The sequence below is a fragment of the Sorex araneus genome, chromosome 2 (genome assembly GCF_027595985.1).
Source record: "Sorex araneus isolate mSorAra2 chromosome 2, mSorAra2.pri, whole genome shotgun sequence".
Lineage (NCBI taxonomy): Eukaryota > Metazoa > Chordata > Mammalia > Eulipotyphla > Soricidae > Sorex > Sorex araneus.
This window is the reverse complement of record NC_073303.1, coordinates 351,757,514-351,776,629: the sequence shown is the minus strand read 5'-3', so window position 1 is coordinate 351,776,629 and position 19,116 is coordinate 351,757,514. Positions and strand designations below refer to the sequence as shown.

General features: G+C 39.9%; 1 non-coding gene across 1 annotated transcript; it reads right to left on the bottom strand.

Moving 5' to 3' along the window:
- Positions 1 to 2,151: 2,151 nt before the first annotated feature.
- On the bottom strand, positions 2,152 to 2,338 carry LOC129402678 (U2 spliceosomal RNA). Its single transcript, XR_008628775.1, has one exon. It is a non-coding gene; the product is annotated as a U2 spliceosomal RNA (small nuclear RNA).
- Positions 2,339 to 19,116: the final 16,778 nt, after the last annotated feature.

Sequence of the window (19,116 nt, the reverse complement as noted above, 5' to 3'; positions counted from 1 at the left end):
TGCCAATATCATGGATGTCTCCCTTCTTGTGCAACAGAACGGTCCTGCTGGTTTTCCACTGGTCGAACCTTGCATTCTGACAGGTAGCGTGTGAAGAGCCAAGCCAGTGTTTTTTCTATGTAGTAAAAAAATTTTTATTTTATTTAAAAGTTATGGCAATTTTATGAGGGGCCAGGACAACCCACAATTCAAAGTTACAGACAGAACTAGGTATCATGTCCCACCCAGCTCCACTTGAATTTAATTCAATTTCTCTGACTCTCTGGCAGCATAATGAGTGTTTCCTACAAGAGCATCCCAATCTTCAGTTGAGGTCTGCATGACTATAATTGTCAGAGTTATTCATTCCCTTTCTTCCTTATTGTACCGGAAAAAAAAAAAGAATTTTTTCTAGAAGTTTACTTTTCTCATTCTCATTTGGGTTTCTTGTCACTGTACTATGAAAATCAAAGGGGGTTTGTTTGTTTGTTTGTTTTTTATATCTGCTCTGGTATTCCCAACAAATAAAAAAAATACTACTATCTTTCCTGCTGGTGGAAATACTTTTTACGTATTTCCCATTTGACTTTCTGATAACATAGCCTTCAGCATGGGGTTTTCAACCCCAAGAAAGTAATTGCTTTCATTCTCTTCTGTTAATTCCTTGAGACATAATTTTATTTTTCTTACATTCCTTTTTGTGTGTGTGTGAAGCAAGATGTTTTTATTGAAACTTATTTAGAAATATGTGAGGACAGAGAAAGAAAGAAGAAAGAAGTGTGTATTCAAAGGAAACTACAGCCTTTTCCAGAATGGAAGCAGGCAATTAAACAGAAACAAGTAAGCAAAATATGTGTTTAAGGGATCACGCAGGTTGGAAGAGCAAGCTGAGACATAATTTTCAAGCCTTGTTTGGTTTGGGGCAAGCAGTGCTAGACTTTTCTATTTCGAGGTTCATTTGAAAAATGAGGATTGGAAAGAGAAAAGCTGGCACCTACGGAGGCAACTGTTTGGGACTGAGAAATCAGTTTCTTAATATTGCTTGCCCCTGGTTTTTGTTCTATCCAGAACCTTCACTCTCCCTCTGAATGAAAGATAGTTTCCATCCCATTTTCTTTTGCTATAACATTTGAGATTTTCTTTTAGGATTTTCCTTTCTTTAAAGAAAGTTGTTTGTTCATTTAATTTTTTAAGAAGAGAGGATATGAGGGGCTGGAGCACAGTGGGTAGGGCGTTTGCCTTGCATGCGGCTGACACAGATTCGAATCCCAGCATCCCATATGGTCCCCCAAGCACCGCCAGGGCTAATTCCTGAGTGTATGAGCCAGGAGTGACCCCTGTGCATCGCCTGATGTGGCCCAAAAAACAAACAAACAAAAAAAACAAAAAAAAAAAAAGAAGAGAGGATCTGGCCTGCTTTTCTATCAGTATCCTTCCTGAGACTTTGTTCTCAGTCGACCCTGGCACACTGGAATATGAGCCCCGAAGTCGCCGGACTTACTCCCTATGGGAGAGGGAGTGGGAATGGGAGAAGCCTCTGCCCTGGCCTATGCTCACCTCAGGACTCCTGCCGCCTAGAAAGAAACCCAGAAAGAAGGTCACCGAGCAGAGTGGGCGAGTCTGGTGGTCAAGCAATCTCCATTTATTGACACTTACACTGGGGTGTTTATGCCCACAATGGGGGGGGGGAGCGCAGAATTCTACACATGTATCACACTTATCTCATCGAGCTCAGTACACATGCTAGTTGATGATTTGTATTCCCCAATCTCAGGGCGAGATTAACTAGCTCAGGCAAATGTTAACTGTCATGCCCCTCATCCCATTGTCTCCTTAGCCAGAGTGCCTGTGTGTGGAATGCTGGAGTGTGTCGAATGCAGGGCCCCTGGGCCCCTGTAAACAGAGCCGGCTCTTGCTTTCAGGGACAGAGGGTTTAGTCAAAGTCTCAGGCTGGCTACTGAGACCCCAAAACTCAGCATCACCTCACAGGCTCAGTTTTGTTTATGGATGTGTAAAATGCTGCAATTTAGGTGTTTTGTGATGGATCTTTCTCAGCTCAGCCAGCAGATGGATGCATGCAACTGTCACAACTAAATACGATGGTAGGATGGTGGATGCCACCATTTGGTGTTTTTATAATGACGTTTCTACGTTTTATTTATGCTTCTTTGGAGTATGTGCATCATTCCTGAAGGTACTGTAATATCAGGTTAGTCTGTGGGTGGATGGAGTAAGCTCCTATTTCATCTCCCAGCTCCAAAAATTTGTTTGATGTATTGTTCTCAGAGGATGTTTTGGGTAGTACAAAGATAAGAACAGATACCATACTTGATCATAGCCAAAAAGCAAACCAACCAACCCCCCCACACACACACACATCATTGTATCACTGTCATTCCGTTGCTCATCAATTTGCTCATGTGGGCATCAGTAACATCTCCATTGCGAGACTTGTTACTGTTTTTGGCATATTGAACATGCCAGGGGTAGCTTGCCAAGCTCTGCCTTGCAGGTGAGATACTCTTGGTGGCTTGCTGGGTTCTCTTAAGAGGAACATAGAAATTGAACCCAGGTCAGCCGCATGCAATGCAAATGCCCTACCTGCTGTATACATGTATGTATATTCATTCAGTGGTGCTGGGGATCAAACCCAGGTCTCCTGGCTGCAAAGTATGTGTTCTATCATTGAACCACATTCCTTTTCTTATGGAATTTTTTTTTTTTTGGTGGGGGAGAGATATCATTCAAAGAGTCTTGTCTGAGTCAGTTGCCATCCAGTGGTGATGGTGCTCCCTGCTGTGTTTGGGGCTGATAGATATTCCCCAGCTGATACACGAGGAATGGGTTGCAGACAGATCACCAGACAATAATAGATCACCAGATAATAATTAACTCTTTTATTTCTAATTCCACAGACACGATATAGGGGAAAGCAATGGCTAGAGAAGGGGGTGAAATAGGTGACCCCCACGGGTGGCTTATGTGAGGCTGAGAGGAGAGAGAGGGTCACTTTCTCGGATCCACCTCTGCCACCCCAAGGCCATCTGGGAAGGTTAGAACTGAGAGTCTGCCTTGAGCCCTTGCACAGGACGGGCCAGAGCCCCGCCAGCCCTGCGAGGTGGCTGTCAAGCCACACCTGAGGTCCACTTGGTCTTCTCTAATTGTGCCCTTCCCCCCTCACACCATGTGAGAGCTAGATAAGAGGTTGTTGCCAATGGGATGGAGTTGAAAGTGGTCAATGATCCTTTTTGAAAACTCCTTTTCTTGACCTTTTTTCCTGCTGGATCTTCTCTCGGAGGATGGGTCCAGGCTTCTCTGGTCTTGACTAGCTGAGTGTTATCCAGAATCAAGGAAGAAATTGAGGGTTCTCCAGTGATTTCCTTCAGGCCCTTTCTGTAGGGAGGGTGTCCAGTCTTCTCAGGGTAACTGCTGAAGATAGTCTTATCAGGTCTTGCTTTCTGTATCCACAAGTTGGATCAGGCTTAGGACTGGTGGCTTTTTTATTTCCCAGAAATTTCATTGCCATGATGTAGGGCTGGAGCGATAGCACAGTGCCTTGTATGCAGCCGACCTGGGTTCATTTCTTCCATCCCTCTCAGAGAGCCTGGCAAGCTACCAAGAGTATCTCGCCCACACGGCAAAACCTGGCAAGTTACCCTTGGCTTATTTGATATGCCCAAAACAACAATAACAAGTCTCACAATGGAGACGTTCCTGGTGCCCGCTCGAGCAAATGGATGAACAACGGAGGACAGTGCCACAGACAGTGATATGGGACGGGCCTTCCCTACTCTGCCTGCCTAGATCAGGGGGATGATGATAGACCGGGAAACAATGCAGGGAAAGTGGAGCCCGAAGGAGAAGTTTAACACAGGCACAGGACTGGTGATTATCCTGGGGTCCATGAGCCAGGGAAGCATTGCAATGGGTGACACAACAAAGGGTGGCAGGTAACTCAATTAACAATGCCTAGTAGCAAGGGGGACAGAGCTGAGCCAAGCAGAACTGCTTGTAGTAGAGGAGCAGTGGTCCCAAATTATGGGGGACTGGTGCCCCTTTTGGCACTGTCCTTTGCCCCTGAGGCCATGTCTCCAAAGCTCTCTCACCTCCAGGAGAACCCCCTGATGTATCATCAACAGGCCAGCATCACCCACTCGGGAGCAGTGCCAGCAGGGGATTCAAAAGAGTCAGAAAGAAAGAGGCAGACAAAGAAAAATTGCTCTCATAGGCGGAATATAAAACAACACAATGGGAGACTAACACTCAAGAATAGTAGCAATAAGTACCTGGAGATTTGCTCCATGTCTTGGAAGCTGGCCTCACCTGCTGGGGGAAAAGGCAGCTCAGATAGAGAAGGGAACACCAACTAAAGTGTGGTGGAGGATCCACTCGGGATGGGAGAGGTGGGTTGAAAGCAGACTATAGATTGAACACGATGGCCACCCAATACCTCCATTACAAACCACAGTACCCAAAAGGAGAGAGAGAACAAAAAGGAATTCCCTATCACAGGGGCGAGGTGGGTTGGGGAGGACAAAATGGGGGGTGGGAGGGACCCCGGGGCCATCAGTGGAGGAGAATGGGCCCTGGTGGAGGGATGGGTACTCGAGTAATGTATGACTGTAACACAAGCACGGAACTCTGTAACTGTACCCTCATGGTGAGTCATTAATAATAATAATAATAATGATAATAACAACAACAACAGCAACAATAAAGAGTCTTCAGGGAGCCCCAGGTCACTCCGTGCAGTACTTGCGAAACCAGATTACGCCTGACAGTTCACTGCTACAGGCAGAGGATGTGATGCTTACTCTGGTCTCTGGTGCTGCAAGTGGGGGTATAAAATCTCCACCCCCCACACCCTTCTGTGTTTGAGTGGTTTCTAATTCAGGTCTTCTTTTGCCTTGAAGTGCTGTTCTATTCAACCTCAAGGATAGAAACTATTCCCTGGGCTGCTCTAGCCCTGAGATTTGTGCAAAGGTATGGAAGCCTCCAGGCTCTGTCTTTTGTGTTCTTCTAAGAAGGAAAAATCACATTGCCCTAAGGTAAAAGTTATTGCTAAGGAAATCTTGAAAACACAAAACTGCAAACTTTTGAAAGATAGATAATTGAATAGGTAGAATGGGTCGTTGAATGATACACTTACTCCAGAGTATGAGAATCTTCATTTCTATCATATATTGGGACCTCTTTGATATCAAAGTGTATTAGAAAAATATAATTGAATGGGCATAGAAAACGTCTAATATCAAATAGACTATAGTCCAATCCTTTTGAGGAATTAGACTACTTTTGTCTTACAAATGAAGTCTTTCCCAGGGTCAAAGGTTTCAGAAACCTGTCTATTCATCCTAATCTCCTCTAGGAATTTAGAAATAGCAAAAGATCTTCACTATCTAAGAAGAAAGAGTCTGTTTCTATGATGCAAAATTTTATGCTCCCACCTATCTTCTTTGAGATGCAGATTTAAAGAGAAGCTTCTAAGTTGGTGTAAAGAGGAAAGACTTTTTGAAAATTAAATCAATGACAAAAACTTAGGGAGGGAGGTCAGTCCCAGGGGTGTTTACCAGAGCTAGCCCAGGGATTCAACATATATCACCTGGGCCCTAGCTCTTTGACTCATTACCTCAGCCACTGTAGCTTTTTTTTTAAACAATTTTTGGCAGCCTACATGTTTTTTTCTTTAAAACCAGCTCTTATGGTTACAGTTAACCGCTAAGAGAACTCTGTGTCTGTATATTTATATTTTCAACCTCCTCGTTGTTTTAGTTGACTTCCAGGTGGCATAGTTTAAATGAGTTACTAGAAAATATGGCCCATAGAAACTCAAATTTAGGGATAAATGCACTGGAGAAGTAGCTCAGCGGACTGGAGCTTATGCTCTGCATGCAGGAGGCCTTCCTGGGTTTGAGTTCTGCCTTAATTACAATCCGCCTGGATTATCCCTGGCATTGGATATGCCTCCTGTCCATAAGCACGTGCTCAGACTCTTTTTTGAACTCTCCCCATCCCCAGTTTCCCAATTTATATCTCAAAAAGATTTGTGAATTGTTTACTTATTTATTTATTTATTTGATTTCTTTTTGGGTCACACCAGGCAATGCTCAGGGGTTACTCTTGAATCAGCCTCAGGAGTCACTCCTGGCGGTGCTTAGGGAAACCAATGGGATGCCGGGGATCAAACCTGATTCTGTTGCGTGCAAGGCAAATGCCTTACTTGCTATACTATCACTCCAGCCTATTGTCTAGTTAACTTTCTTTCTAATGCACCAATTTCATAATTAGCTATATTAGGATTTGGGATTTATTGTTTGTGTTTGTTTGCAGTGTCAGTCTTCATGCTCGCAAATTTCATAACTTAAACATGAATCACATCCCTGGTCTATGGATATTGATCCTTTAGGGATTAAAAAAATACCTAAATTAATGTATGAAAATCAAACTAATAATAAAGACAAATTAAGTAAAGTCAGATGACTGAAAGATAGGTCAATAGAACCTACCTTGAGCAAGAATGTGGCATAGTGCTAGGACCTTATATGAGTCCTGATTTCAGTCCCTGGCACTGTAAACAAACAAATAAAACCAAATAGAATTCACCTCAACTAAACAAAAGAGACAAAGCAAAGTGGGGAAAACCATGAATCTCAGGGGCTCAAGATAATATGTGTGTAATTACAGTCCCCCAAAGAAGGAATAGAATGGGAGTAAAACATTATTATAATAAATGTGAAAATCATAAACCTACTGACTGAACAGCTGAATGAATATTAAATAAGTGCACAGAATCCACTCCCCCTTCTGATTATAGGAATTAGCTCAAAGAGCAAACACATCTGGACAAGAGAGAAAGGACATCATTTTGCTTAATGATCTCTATTGTTCTTTATACCAAAGGCACTCCCCAGGGCAGGCAGAAATCCACTTGGGATTGTATTAAAATCTTAAACTACTCATTTTCAGGCTTCTTTCAGAAAATATTTTTTTCTCTTTTTCCTTCATTCTTTCATCTTTTGAAATTTTGTTGTATATAGAAGCACTTGTGTTTTCTGTATCCAATTAACATTTCTTAAACATCTACTGTATTCTGTTCTGAGCACAGTAAAAGATTCAGATGACACAAAAGTGAATAAAGGCAAATTATCTTCCCCCTTAAGACTTAAGCATTCGGTAGGGAACACGAACATTGATATGAGTATATGGTAAAAAGAGATGTCAATAAAAATTGTGCAAATGGAGTCTTTAACTACTTTAGTGTAGTTTTGTTTCTTATTGAAGAAAATATACTTATTTGAAAGTATGAGTGCTGAACATAAGTAGAACTTTAAGAGAAGAAGTGAAATAAGCTAGAGAGAGAAAGACAAAGGACAGATTATTTCACTCATACGTAAACAACTATGTGAGTCACAGTGTCTATGAGAGAAGTAAATGACTAGATAACACAGAAACAAACCCTTAGATTCTGACAGGGGAACTGAGGTTATTTTGAGGTGGGAGGGATACAAAGGGGAGAGGCTCATTCGGACCTGGGTGGTGTGTGATCTGGAAATGGACTTTTTTTTTTGGCTTTTTGGGTCACACTTGGCTATGCTCAGAGGTTACTCCTGGCTCTGCACTCAGGAATTACTCCTGGCGGTGCTCAGGGGACCATATGGGATGCTGGGAATCGAACCCGGGTCGGCCGTGTGCAAAGCAAATGCCCTACCCGCTGGCTATTGCTCCAGCCCCTGGAAATGGACTTTTGAGGAAGTGTTAACCCATATTCCTAAAGCATAGTGGTGTCAACCAAAGTGACGTCAATTAAAAGCAAACACGAGCTCTGAATCTCTCATTCAGTGACGGCAGCAAAGACTACATCAATTACATATACCGTTTATTTGACCGATAGTGTTTGGCATTACGCTGAAATAGGAAATTATTCAGATGAGTAAGCAATTAAGAATTGACTTTATAAAAAGATCATCTTTTCATACGACGGTGTATGCTGCTTAGTTCAGAAGCCCTAGAAAGGCTGTCTCAAAGTACCAGCTTTAGTATTGAAATCAGACTATGTGCCCATTCACTGAATGCAATGGATGGCCGGAAGGCGATACAGCTTTGGGCAAGACCCTCCTCTTCGAGGCCCTTTACGGTGGAACTGTGCTCCTCAGGCAGCCACATTGTTCCACAGGAAGACATGAGAACTGAGAAGACATGCATGTGCCAACCACCTGTCTTTTCAGCCTGAATCAAATGATGCTTTCTGTTGTCATTCACGAACATTAGAAAGCCATCAACTGGAGCCAGGAACTTGACTCAACGGGCTCCGCTCATGTTTTGCAAGCCATGGGCCCAGGTTTGATCCTTAATACTGCATGACTCCCCGAGCGTTGCTGGATGTGACTGCCAAACCCTGTGCTGAGCTGGGAGTGGCCCCAGGTGTTACCCCCTCACCAAAAACAAATCAATGTATCAAAGATTCATGCTGTCTCAGTCCTTTCTCAAGGACTCTAAAGGAAATGATGAGTTCATTTTGCTTTGTTGTGTCCTTTGGGTCATACCTGGCTGTGCTCAGGGGTCACTCTGGCTTTCACTCAGGAATCATCCCGGCGGTGTTTGGGGAACCATATGAAGTGCAGGGCATCAAACTCAGGTCTGCAGAATGCAAGTCAGTGGCCTACTGCTGAACCATTGCTCCAGCTCCGATTAATTGTGTTTCTAATTTTTAAAAATGTCTTCCCCATTTCATTGTTGTCATTGACGCTGTGACTAACAGGGTAGGCACATGCCTGCCAGTAGTGCTTATATGTCTTTTGTAGCCGTGGCCTTAGTAGGGGATTAAACATCAGGTTGTGGTGTCGTAAGCTCAGTCTAAGCATTCACTGAGGTTTTCACTCTTTCATCTGTGGTGCTAGCACATGCTCTCACTTTTTACTTTTCTCCCATTCTTCTTCTTTTCTTTTCTTTTCTTTTCTTTTCTTTTCTTTTCTTTTCTTTTCTTTTCTTTTCTTTTCTTTTCTTTTCTCTTCTTTTCTCTTCTTTTCTTTTCTCTTCTTTTCTCTTCTTTTCTTTTCTTTTCTTTTCTCTTCTTTTCTTTTTTTTCTTTTCTTCTCTTCTCTTCTTTCTTTTCTTTTCTTTTCTTTTCTTTTCTTTTCTTTTCTTTTCTTTTCTTTTCTTTTCTTTTCTTTTCTTTTCTTTTCTTTTTCCCTTCTCTTCCCTTCCCTTCCCTTCCCTTCCCTTCCCTTCCCTTCCTTTCCTTTTATTTCTTTTCTTCTCTTTTCTTTCCTTTTCTTTTTTTCCCCTTTCATTTCTTTTCTATTTATTTTTATTTTTTTGCAGGGGGGGGGGGAGCATACCTGGCTGTACTCAGAGCGTACTGCTGGCTCTACACTCCAGGTGGGCTCAGTGAACCACGTGGGGTGCCAGAGATCAAACCTGGGTTTTCCTCATGCAAGGCAAGTGGAAATGTCTCTATACTATTCAACCCCAGGGTCACATTCTTAATTAAGGCACACAAGATAAGGCTGTGGTGTTGGTCACAGTCACTGCTGTATTCTCACATGTTTGCGAATGCCACACTTCCTGGCTGTGACACTTTGCAACTCTTTTTATTTCTTTGTGGTGCTCACAGGAAGTTGCATTCTGTTAGGCAGTGCTTAACCCCCCTGGCTCTGGTGAGGCCACAACCTACACCAGCGGGTGGAGGGGGGGGTTTGCAGATAGCACAACTGTCAGCTTCAAACTACAGAGCAGCCAGGATCTCACTTGGCATATGTGGGACACTAGAACATTATTCTGCAAGCTAATGCCCTAAGCCACTGTGCTATTCCTCCAAGCCCAGTATTATAATTGTAGAACACCAGACTAGCTCCCTCTTCACCTCATCAAGGTATCATTTCTTGTAGGATTAGGTAAAAAAAAAAAAAAAAAAAGACAAAAAATTCTGAATGAGGGTTGGAGAGAGCACTCAAAGGACTGAGAGAATATTATGCATACTAGAGGCTCAGCTTAAACCCCCGGCACCTCCTGGTCTCCTGAGCACTGCCAAAGAACATTGGGTCTATAGGATAAAGACCCCAAACTAGTCCTGACACTGCATGGTCCCTTGAGCAACTCCAGGAGTCAACCAGGAGCCCAGTCCTAGAATTATTGAGCACTTGTAAATGTGGTCCAAAAGAAAGAAAAGAATTCAAATAAAAAATATATGAGAAAGTACATTATCCATTGGTTGAAAGAATAGCCCATTCTGATTTAAATATTTTAAAATGAAGAAGGCTCCCACTATAGACTCAAGAGAGGGCATTGTTGAGTTACCAAAGTTATAAAGTCTCTGCGTTTTTATTTTTAAGTTTTGGTAAATTTATTAAACTGATTTCATTATGATTTTTTTATATTTAATACAGCTTGAACTTCTTTTCCTGCTTATCCACACAGTATTCAAGTTTTCAAGTATTTAAGACAAGAAACAACCATTGTTAGTTATATGATTTACCAAAATTTTCTTTATATTTTATTTTCTTTAAAATGACAGTTAATTTTACCAAAGTATATTTTCTACTGTCTATTTGTCTTGATTATATGTATTAAGAATATATCAAAAATCTAATTATGATCTGTGTTGACCTTGATCTAATCTATTCAAAATTATCAAGGTAATTTTCCTATTTTCTTATCATATAACTTATCTCATCATTGTCATATAAAATGCAGTTAGTTAGTTAACTTATCCACTCTCTCTACTGGGCGACTCCTGGTGAGCCAAGCCCGCCAATAAGATTGTCTCCATTTGGGAGGATCCTTGATTACAGCAGTTTTCAGTATCTCTGTGTGTACTTAGAGCTGGTTTGATAAGTGTGGGGTGTTTTCTCTCACCAACACCAAAAGGTTGTTCCTCCTGATCTATAATAGGAGAATCTGGAAATGACCGGTCTGTGTAAGGAACACACAGAAAGAATATTTCTGCACCAATAGAAACTTAAAAAGTCAGCAGAGAGAGAAAAAAATGAAAAAGACTAGCCTCCCCCCAAATATATATAACGATGAACTGCTCAAAGTACTTCTCACAGCTTTGGCAGATTCTTTTCCCAGAAAATATTCCGAAACTCACAGTTAAACTAACCATCTATATTAGTCAGGTTTGTTAGGTTGTTATGAAAACAATTTAAGTTGAAATATAAGTAAACTAATTTGTAGTTCTGTCTCATGCTATATTTCTAACAGATTATTAAAAATTTATCTTCCATATAATCTCAGGGATCAATAACTCAAAATGTTTGCAATATTATCTGGGACATGCAATAGCCTTAAGTGTTAAATTTAGCTTTGTTTCTCCCCACAAATTTCTGTAATAAATAGAGAATTTGCTTAGAAACAAGACTGCAGTGAAGTTCAACTGTGTAGCATATCTCTGGACTGAAAAATAATCAGAAAACTTGATGTTCAAAAATACCTGTTATGATGCTCTAGCTTTTAGCAATCTGGTATTTCATACCCCGGCAGAAGCAATGGCTATTAAAGTTTTGTTTCAGTTGTCTTAACAGTGAAGAGTTTGGAAGTCAGAAGAAGTAGAAAAACATGTTGCCAATTGTTTTGGTTAAAATATTCTCCTAAGGTTTTTGGTTTTCATTCTTTAGTGAAAACTAGAAAGAAACAAAGACCACATCAGGGGCACAAAGATGAAAGATGGTGCATGAGAAAATATAATCCTGTTTGATCAACCTGATTCTGCTTGTTCAAGTGTGCTAATTCATTTCAATTGTATTCTTAAGGAAGATTACAAAGCTTAATATTATGTTAATTAATCCCTATTCTGCTTATGTTTAAGACAGATATAACGCAGTGTGAAGGATCCTGTTTCTACCTCCCTCTACTCCCTCATTCTCAGCTTCTCCCCACTCCTACATTCCCATATATAAGGAAAGAACCATAGTATGATGGGAAACGTACTGGGAAAAGGGATTCTTGTCATGATCGGTGCTGCTACATGTGTCCTTCTGTGAGTGCTTAATGAGAATAGAGTCCCGGTATACTCATTCCAACTCCCGTGAATCTCTTTGAGACTGAGCATAGAACTCATTCATTTCTCAGCACTGAATCTCCAATAATCTATCCACCTTGTGAGAAATAAGGGTTGGACTCAAGAGTCTATCACCAACAGTCGAACTGGTTTGAGGTGGCAGTAGAGTTTATAGGAATGCAGGACTCTTGTCTCATTTCAGTTTTCTTCTGAAAAGATTCTTTCTTCTTTGTCTGATGAAGAGTTTGCTTCCTTGAAACTTGATGTAGGGCTTTTAAGTGAGATAACCCCCACGGTAATCTGTGAAGAATTCACTGGAGGCCTTTTGCAATGCCTAAAAAGAGGTGACTGTTGACCGCCTGAGAGGACCGGAGACTCAGGACATCAATGCAGTATTCAGGGAGTGAGTACTTACAATGCTGACACCATTTGATGGAGGAAAGGTGGACATGTTCACTATTCTCTGCTCTATAAATTAGGAAAATAAAACATTTTTGGAGATCCTGGGTCTGGAGCAATAGCACAGTGAGTAGAGCATTTGCCTTGCCCCTGGCCAACCTGGATTCGATTCCCAGCATCCTATATGGTCCCCTGAGCACTGCCAGGAGTAATTCCTGAGGGCATGAGCCAGGAGTAACCCATGAGCATCACCGAGTGTGACCCAAAGAGCCAAAAAAAAAAATTTGGAGATCCTTTTATTAAATGCAATTAAGGAAAACAAAGTGAGGCTTAGAAACATACTATTTTTTGTACAATATTTTCAGCTATTTTGTAATATTTTGCTTTAAGGAACAATTTTTCCTTAATGATGATTGGTGACTGTGCACCATTGAATTTTGATTTCCACTAAGTTCTTCTTTTTCACAGTCTGATGAAAAAGAGAATGCATTTTGTATTTAAAAATAAAAGCCAGGAGGGAAACAGAAGAAAAATCAATATTTGATAACAGAAGTCTTAGGTTTATTATTAAATAAAGCTGGAAAAATATAAAATTCTATGAGCCAATCTCATATCTTCAAAGAAGAAATGTCTAAAGGCATCAAGTCACAAAATCAAGAATTTGAAACATATTCTTTCTGGGACCCCCTCTTTAACAATGCTCCCATGTTTTTTCTTAGAGCTTTTCAAGAAAATTCTAATAATTGTAATAATTATAAGATGTTCATTAAGAATCTTAACAGAAATGTTTCCCTTGAAAATTAAACAACAGCTTCATTGAGATATAAATTACATACTATAAAATGTATCCTTTTTTAGGGGAATAATCAGTAGTTTTCAATATATTCAGAGTTCAATATAATCAGAGTAATTCATCTCAAATATATATCAGTAATAAATTTTGATAACCTCAATATGAAACCCTGTATCTATTAACCATCACTCCACATTTTTCCTTTCTCATTCTCTTATCCCTGGCAATTAATAATCGACTTTCTCTTCTAAAGATTTTGCCTATTCTGGACAAGTTACCAATTTATATAAAGAAGATACTATATAAATATCATATATTACCTTTTGGTTTAAATTATTTCACCCAACACAATGATTTTTAATGTTGATTCATATGATTGGATGTGTTTTCATTCATTCATACTATTTTTATAGCAAAATATGTCATTCTGTGATTACACTTTATTTATTGATCTACTCCTCAGCTGATATAATTTGGATGGTTTCCTTTATTCAGGTATTGAGAATAATGCTGCTTTGACACTTGTGCACAGAATTGTGTGGACATAACAAGAGTTGTGCGGACATGTGCTTTCAATTCTTTGGAGTAGAAACTGAGACGTGGAGTTCCTTGATCACTTGGCAGCTCCTTGTGCCAAGTGACCACTTGGAAAACATCTGTTTTCCAAGTGGTCGTACCAACTTGCATATCCACTTTATATAGCCTCTTTGTACATACATATATAAAAGTGTACAAAGAGGCTATATGAAGCAAATATATATATATATATATATATATTTATATTTGCTTTTTGGGTCACACCCAGCAATGTATAGGGGTTAGTCCTGGCTCATGCACTCAGGAATTACTCCTGGTGGTGCTCAGGGACCATATAGGATACTGCAGCCGCGTGGTTTTGGATTTCTCTACTTTAGCAACTAAGTCCAGGGAGATTTCTTTTAGGTATTGGATCATTGCAAGCTTGTAACTCTCATCTGTGGTTGTCATAATATGGCAGTCGCCACGCCCTTCATCCCCGGCAAGGAAGAGACAAGAGAGAGAAATACCTTTCCCCTCCTGGGCAGGCATGGGGCCTCGGCTTAGTTCTCAGTCTGGAGACATTCTGCAAGGAGCTGCCCATACCAAAAGTAGTTTAGCTGGCCTCTGGAGTCATGCTCGTACAGCTGCGGATCACATCTCGGGATCACATCTTGGCTCGAAGGATTCTTTAGATTTTTTTTGATATAAATCTCACACTGGACATATGATTTGAAAATATTTTTTCTCATTTTATGGACAACTTTTGTATTTGTTTTTAATGGGAACCGTCTCTAGCAGAGCTCAGTGTGGAGATGAGGGGGACTGAGCTCAGGATCTCAACATTGTGCTTCACTATTTCAGCCAGCTCCCCAACTTCTCCTTTTGCTTATTTTCAGATGGTGCTGGGGATCGAGCTCAGGGCTTCACACAATCAGAGCAGGTGTCCTACCACTGAGCTACATTCCTGACACTCTCTTCACTTTCTGAATGATATTCTTGAAAACAGAAAAATACTTCGGATGGAGTGATAGCACCATCTGAAGCGGGTAGGGAGTTTGCCTTGCACATGGCCGACCCGGGTTCGATTCCTCCATCCCTCGCAAAGAACCCGGCAAGCTACTGAGAGTATCCTGCCTACATGGCAAAGCTTGGCAAGCTACCCATGGAGTATTCGATATGCCAAAAACAGTAACAAGAAGTATCACAATGGAGAAGTTACTGGTGCCTGCTCGAGCAAATCGATGAGCAACAGGATGACAGTGATACAGTGATAGTGAATTAAATCTAATATATGTATGTTTTGTTTTTATCCTCTTGATGCTACATCTACTAAGATATTGACTAATCTAGGTCATAAATGTTCCTATTTTTAAAGAATTTTATAGTTATAATTCTGACATACAGATCTGTGATATATTTGAGTTAAATTTTTATTAGTGTCTAAGATATTGGTCCAAATTTCCATTCCTTTCTATTGAGTGGCTAGTTATCCTACTTGATTGGTCCTAGTAGACTTGTTGAAAATTCAGTTTACTATAGATATGTGGGTTTGTTTCTGGTCTTTCAATTCTATCTATCTATTGATCAGTTGATCGATTGATCAATCGCCTTATGCCACTATCTGGCTTACTGGGACTCTTATTTCTCTTAAATTGAAAATGAGTCCTTCTTTCTGTGTCAGAGACATCAACATCAACAGAGACTGGATGGCCTCATCATTATAAGTCCTTCTTATCTTGGAACTATGGGCTATTTGGCTGGAAGGGAACATGGAGATTAGCTGGTTTATTCACTTCATTTTAAAGATGGTGACACTAATTTCAAAAATCTATCTATATAATATGAGTGTATAGTTCTTCCTGCATAAATTATACCAAATTAAAAATACTTTTCTGTTTGCCCTATTTGTTTCTTATTTATGTTTAAAAATGAAGTATTATAGGCTCTGAACTCCTGCCTAATTCTATTTTTCTCATTTCCATCCCTGGAAAAATTTCCATACTGAACCTATTGTGCATCATTTTATGTTCTTGCATTTCCCAGAGCAAATGTAAAGTTATGAACATATACATTTATATATATTCAGCACAATTTTCTCATTTTTAGTTTTATTCATATTGATACATGTAGCATTGATTCATTCACTCATTTTAAATGTTCTACTACATTCCTTATAACAAATATACCACCTCTTTATAGCCGTACTCATGAGAGATACTTAGTTTTACTTTACTATATATTTTTAATTACAAGCAATGCTTATACATTTGTCCCTAGGTTCAGAGGGAGAATTTCTCCAGGGGCGAAATGCCACTGGAGAGCAGTAGAGGACCTGCAGCTTTTTAACTAAATTCTGCAAATTGTTTTCCCAAGTGTGTCTCATAGATCCTGTTTTCCACATCTCCCCTGCATCTGATATTGTCACACTTTCAGTATTTTGCCTGTCTGATGTGTGCATAATGGGATTCATTATTTAATTTGCATTTCCCTGATCAGTAGTAAAAGTGAACTTTTAAAAAATGTTTATTGGCAATTTGTTTTTCCCTTTCCATTATACGCTTTAAAAGTAAATTTTACAATACTGTTTTTTCTTACAGTAAGACATTCCTAATTTGTATTTAGTCTGTACTTAAATATGACTCCCCACTGACTGGTCTGTTCCTTTTGCTACTTGTATCTTTTTGCTACCATCTCCACCAATGATACCTCCACCACTGCTTTTTGCTGATTGTATAACTGTGCTTAGAATATTTATTATTCTAATTTTCATGAGAATATGCAGAGACATATTATAATTTTCCATTTAAAAACAAGAAAATTGAGATGAGAAAGGATAATGATGTATCTAAAGTAGGCACAGCAAATAAGTGAGAGTTAAATTCAAATTTATTTTCTTTAAAAAATCTTTTACAAAGATTTTTTCATTATACAATTATTTTTCTTTGTTTATTTGATATACATGTATATCCTTGTTCCTAAATTTTCTTTCTCTCTTTCTCTTCTCTGTCCTTCTTTCTTCCTTCCTTCTGCCTTCCTCCCTTCCTAACTTCCTCACTTCTTCCCTTCCTCCTTTCTTCCTTCCTTCCTTCCTTCCTTCCTTCTTCCTTCCTTCCTTCCTTCTTCCTTTCTTTCTTTCTTTCTTTCTTTCTTTCTTTCTTTCTTTCTTTCTTTCTTTCTTTCTTTCTTTCTTTCTTTCTTTCTTTCTCTCTCTCTCTTTCTCTCTCTCTCTTTCTTTCTTTCTTTCTTTCTTTCTTTCTTTCTTTCTTTCTTTCTTTCTTTCTTTCTTTCTTCTTTCTTTCTTTCTTTCTCTCTTTCTTTCTTTCTTTCTTTCTCTCTTTCCCTCTCTCCCTCTTTCCCTCTTTCTCTCTTTTCTTCCTTCCTTCCTTCCTTCCTTCCTTCCTTCCTTCCTTCCTTCCTTCCTTCCTTCCTTCCTTCCTTCCTTCCTTCCTTCCTTCTTTCTTTCTTTCTTTCTTTCTTTCTTTCTTTCTTTCTTTCTTTCTTTCTTTCTTTCTTTCTTTCTTTCTTTCTTTCTTCCTTTCTTCTCTCTTTCCCTCTCTCCCTCTTTCCCTCTTTTTCTTCCTTCCTTCCTTCCTTCCTTCCTTCCTTCCTTCCTTCCTTCCTTTCCTTCCTTCTTCCTTCCTTCCTTCCTTCCTTCCTTCCTTCCTTTCTTTCTTTCTTTCTTTCTTTCTTTTCTTTCTTTCTTTCTTTCTTTCTTGTCTTTCTCTAGTTCTTTTTGTGATGCTCATGATCACACCAGAGTCTTCTATATACTAAACAGGAGCCCTGTCATAAAAGCTTCATTCCAGATCCCCTTAATTATTTTTCTACTATTTTAAAGGTAATTTTCCCATATGTGAAGGCTTTACATTTTTTTGCTTGTGATACATTGATTACATAAAATGTTGATTAAATAAATAAAGAACATTCTCACTGTTTTCAATAAATAGATTGAATGGAATAGATGCAAAAGGTTATTTGTGTAATTTGTGTAACAAATTTATTTCTTTGTGTAACAAAATGTGTTTCTTGTTTATTTTTTTTAATCTTTTTATTGAATCACCATGTGGAAAGTTACAAAGTTCTCAGGTTTATGGTCTCAGTTATACAATATTCAAACACCCATCCCTTCACCAGTGCCCATAGTCCACCACCAAAAACCCCAGTATACCCCCCGCCCCCACCCCCCTACCCCCTACTGTATAACTAATTGAATTTCACTTCATTTGCTCTTTACCTTGATTACACTCCATATTTCAACACAAAACTCACTATAGTTGTTGGAGTTTCCACCCAAGAGAGACAGACCTACTACCAAGGAAGCATTTGATAATTAGTTTTCCATTGCTGGGAATGAAGAGATATGGAGCCCCCACTGCTACAAGTACATAACTATTCTTCTTCTTTTTTTTTCCTTTTTCTTTTTCCCTTTTTTTTTTTCACCCTCATCCCCCATCCCACGCCTCATAGTATGGTGTACGCCACACCGCTACGGCTGGTGTGGGGCTTTTGCTTAGTTCACAGTCCAGAGAGGTTGCTGCTACATTAATAACCTTCAATATTTCAACAAAAACTTACTGTTATTATTTGGGGTTCCCCCCCCCCCAAGTCAGACCTGTTCAAAAGGAACCCTTTCACATAGCTGACAATAATAGATGTTAAGTCGTGCTGACACGGCCGCGGCTGCGCGGCTTTGGATTTCTGTATAAAGTCCAGGGAAAATTCTACCAGAAATTGCATATCCCAGTTTGCAGTCCCAGTGCATTGTTATAAGAAGCTGCGCTGGATGCCCGAAAGTGTTAGGTCTCTGGAATCAAAGTCTTTAGGCGGAGAGGGTCCGTTTCCCTCTCAGCAACTCCGAATTTATCTGGGCCGAGGGCGTGCCGGTTTCACCCCCTTCCCATGAGTCCCTGGGAGCCCCGAGTGTAGAAATCGCATACCTCTGGGTTAGGATTCTCAAAGATGGCGCCTGCCATGCGGTAGCTGCCTCTGCTGTTTTGCCGCCACCACCGCCGCCGCCATTTTCCGTGCAGGAAGACAGGGTGGGGAGGAAAAAACTCCACCCCCGGGCAGCACAGGGCTGAAGCCTAGTTCGCAGTCCCAGTGCATTGTTATTAGAAGCTGTGCTGGATGCCCAAAAGCGTTAGGTCTCTGGAATCAAAGTCTTTAGGTGCATAGGGTCCCTGTGTTATTTGTTTAAAACAAAAAAATTGATTTTATTTTTCAGTTTTTATGTAACTCTAACTCAGATCATCCCAGGTGTAGAATTGGAGACAATACCATGTTTCCTTGAGTGCTGGTGATACATTCAACAGTCTCTAATGCTATACAGACCCATGTAACATTTATTCTTTGTCTATGCTTTATCATAGAAGAAAACTAAACCAGAAAAAAAAGTTCTGTTATGAAAACCATCTTAATCTTTACTTAT